General features: G+C 42.2%; 1 pseudogene; it reads left to right on the top strand.

Annotated features, from left to right (window-relative positions):
* Positions 1–265: 265 nt before the first annotated feature.
* On the top strand, positions 266–1,235 carry LOC106838909 (actin-related protein 3 pseudogene; annotated as a pseudogene).
* The last annotated feature ends 2,880 nt before the right edge of the window (positions 1,236–4,115 follow it).

The raw sequence follows: 4,115 nt of genomic DNA on the forward strand, positions 1-4,115 counted from the left end.
GCAAAGAAAACCTAGAAATCAAAATTTTCTCCTGCTGCCCCTATAACTTCCATTTCTAAACAATCTTACAGAGCACTCCGGTGTGAGCCAGCCTGGGTCTGACTGGGGCGTGGGCACCTGTGGCCATCTTAAGGATGGCAGTGTGAGAGGAGGAAGTTGTAGGAGAAGGCAGTCCAGCTATGAAGGGTTAGATAGTCCCCACGCCCTGCCGTCAATCTCAGAACCGAGCCAGCACAGACCGGACGGCAGCAGGAGCAGAAGGAAGATGGTCGGGCAGCTACCAGCTGGCGAGGTGGACTGTGGCCCCGAGTGTGCAAAACTGGAACACGCTGGAAACACGGAAGCACAGTTTATTGTCTTTTTATGTATTGCTATCAAGGAGTCAGCAAAAGTGGGCCATTAAGTGCCAAAGAGGGCGATGAGAGGGTCGACGTCCTAGACTTCTTTACTTGGGGTGAAGTCATAGAAAAGCCACATGTACCCTGAAGTGGCTGCTCACCATGGCGTAGTCGGAGACTGTCCCTTGATGGAAAAGTCTACGGAGCAAGCGTTCTTTAAATACTCAAGGAAGAACCTGAAAGTCATTACTTTCTTTTGATTAAACCACCACTGAATACTCCAGAAAACAGAATACGCCGCTGAAATACTGTTTGCGTCCTTCAACACTCCAGGCCTGCACACGGCTGTGCGGGCTGTTCTTGCGTTAACAGCATCCTGAACCTCAAAACAAGCAGGAGAACTGATAGTGACTGCTATGGAGCAGACAGAGAAGACGGTGTCACTCCTGTCCGTCCTGTGGCTGCAGAGCATGTGACTGGCAGCTGAGGTAAGCACGTTCCAATCACAGGGCGAGCTGTAACGTATTTCATTCAGCAATTGCTCAGAGGCAGAGAAGCAGGAATTCCTCCAGAGCAGCCCCTGGAAGCAGCTATGGAAGTAAGGAGTGCCATAGTTCTGTCTGCCCAGATTTAGCAAAAGAATTTAACAAGTATGACACCGATGGGCCAAGCGGATTAACAGTATACTGGAATGAAGGCAATCTTAAAGAAAGAATTTTCCATTGACGTTGGTCATGGCAGATCCTTGGGATCTTTTTTCATCCAGAATTTGCTAATCCAGACTTCACATAACCTACCTAAGAAGTAGTAGATGAAGTAATTCAGAATTATCTTATTGATGCCAGAGCTCTCTCTAGGAGGACATTGACCCTCACTGAAATGGATGTGCAGAAGTGACACAGGAGTGTCACAAAGAGAACTTGTCTCTCTCTCTCTCTCTCTGTTTTTTTTTTTTTTTTGGTGAGGAAGATTGGCCCTGAACTTACATCTGTTGCCAATCTTCCATTTTTTTGTTTTATTATTTTTTTCTCCCCAAAGCCCCCCAGTACACAGTTGTATATCCTAGTTGTAAGTTCTTCCAGTTCTTCTGTGTGGGACACCACCACAGCATGGCTCGATGAGCAGTGCTAGGTCTGTGCCCAGGATTTGAACTGGTGAACCCTGGGCCACTGAAGCGGAGTGCACAAACTTAACCACTCAGCCACGGGGCCAGCCCCAACTCTTATATTTTGAAGGAAAAAAATGACCAAGTAAAAGATAAAGTTCAAAAAGTAGCCTCATATGCAACAATATGAATGTATTTAATGCTACTGAACTATACACTTAAAAATGGTCAAAATGGTAAATTTTATGCTATGTGTATGTTACCACAATAAAAGAAATAAATTTTAAAAATATTTAAAAAGTAGCCTCATGACACTTGCCATTATTCTTAGATGGAACAAGAGGTTTCAGTAATTATGGATTGCGACCATCCCCCTAAAAGAAGGTGGAGTTTTGTTGCAAGTGCTTTTAGAACAAAGAAGCCCGTCTATTCGATTAAGTCTAATTACTTGCATGCTTTTTCTTGCTAAAAAGAAATTTTGTTCAAGTACAGACAAGACTGTTGAAACAGTTTTAAAAAAACCAAAGGCAGTGCTCACAAGATTCAGGTATTAAGCACACTGGTTTCGTCGAGATTTCTTCCTGGCTCACTCGTCTAAGCAGGTGCCTCTGACCCAGCATGTCGGGGGCAGACCCAGGGCGGCCCCGTGTGTGCAAACAGTTGCCCGCTTCTGAGGGGGATGTTCTGATCTCTCTCGCCTCTCCTGTGTCAGAAGTGAGTGGCAGCACCGAGGCCCAAGCAGATCGCTATTAGCTGATCTGAGGTGGTTTTTTAACAGACCTGCTCCCTCTCTGCTCGTTTTTTTTTCTTTTCTTTTTCCTTTTTTTGGTGGCCTTTTGTGTCTGACGTCTTCACTTAGCATAATGGTTTCAAGGTTCATCCATGTGTAGTGTGTATCACTATGTCATTCCTTCTCGTGACGTGTCTTAGTCAGCTCAGGCTCCTAGAACAAAATACCATGGACTGTGTGGCTTAAACAGTAGACGTCTGTTTCTCACAGTTCTGGAAGCTGCGAAGTCCAAGGGCAAGGCGCTGGCAGATCTGGTTCCTGGTGAGGGCCCTCCTCCTGGCTTGCAGATGGCCACCTTCTCGCTGTGTCCTCACACGGTAGAGAAGCAGCTCCACTGTCTCTTCCTTTCTTATAAGGAAGCTCTTACAAGGAAGCTTCTCATGAGGAGCCCTGTCACCGGGCCCCACACTCATGACCTCATCTAACTGAGTTACCTCCCCAAGGCCCCACCTCCTCATATCAGCACAAGGAGATAAGGGCTTCCTCTTATGAATCTGGGGGAGAGACACAGACGTTCAGTCCATAACACAACCCAACAGCATTCCACTGTACAGATATGCTACATTTTCTTTATCCGGTCATTAGCTGACAGGCGTTTGGGTTGGTTCCACTTTCAGGCTACTACGAATAATGCTGCCATGAACACGTGTATGACAATTCTGTGTGGACTCATGTTTTCGTTCTCTTGGGTATATACCTAGGAGTGGAATTGCTGGATCATATGCTAACTCTATATTTAACTACTCAAGAAACTGCCAATCGGATTCCCCAAGTGTCTGCACCATTTTACAATCCTACCAGCAATATATGACGGTTCCACTTTCTCCAAGTCCTCACCAACACTTGTTATTGTCTGTCTTTTTTATTATAACCCTCCATCCTAGTGGGTGTCAAGTGGTATGACATTGTGATTTTGATTTGCGTTTCCCTAACGACTAATGATGTTGAGTGTCTTTTCATGTGCTTATTGGTCATCTGTATATCTTCTTTGGAGACGTGTCTATTTGAATTTTTGCCTGTTTCTTAATTGGGTTATTTGCCTTTTGATTATTGACTGTAAGAGCTCTTTATGTATTCTGAATACAAGTCTTTTATCAAATATATGATTTGCAAATATTTTCTCCCATTTTTTGAGTTGTCTTTTTACCTTCTTGAAAGTGTTCTTTGAAGCACAAAAGTTTTTTTGATTTTGATGATAAATAGCTTTTTTTAAAAAAACTTTTGGAGATCTGCATCCAGAATAATATTTTTCTAACACATAATGAATAGTTTCATAGAATTTTATAGCAGGTAGGAAAGTAATTCAGCAGTGTATTACAAGAAGAATAAGAGAAACTAATTGACAATTAATTAAAAGGAAAAGTATTTTGATAGGCAGGAAATTAAATTTCATATAGTTAATATGTAAGAATAAAGGCTTTGTAATATATTTTTACTTCTTTTTCTATGTGTAAACGCACATAACGCAGATTACAAGAAGTTATTTTACAAACACAAGCCAGAGAAAAATCTGTGCTTGGCCCTGAACCTGACTAAGTGAAGGGAAAACAGCTGGTTACTCAGGTTTGTGGGTTGGTGTCTGTAAATGACAAATGGCTATATTAGAGAAGTTATTAACTTTATATATGGAACCATTGCTAACGATATTTTAATTAACACAAGTTGCTCTTGAAACAAAACTTTCTGGTTAATTTCTCCTTCCTCTTTGGAATCTTTGGTAGTTAAACAAATTCAATACACACTAAATTCAACGCACATCTGAAAGTTTTACAACAGTTCATGCAGAGCATACAAAGTTAACAGCTTATAAATTCTCCTTACCTCAAGAAAGAAAATGGGCGTAAGAAACTGTGAACCCTTATTGTGCTCACTCCTGCTAAAA

This window comes from Equus asinus, chromosome 5 (genome assembly GCF_041296235.1).
Source record: "Equus asinus isolate D_3611 breed Donkey chromosome 5, EquAss-T2T_v2, whole genome shotgun sequence".
In the NCBI taxonomy this organism is placed as follows: Eukaryota; Metazoa; Chordata; class Mammalia; order Perissodactyla; family Equidae; genus Equus; species Equus asinus.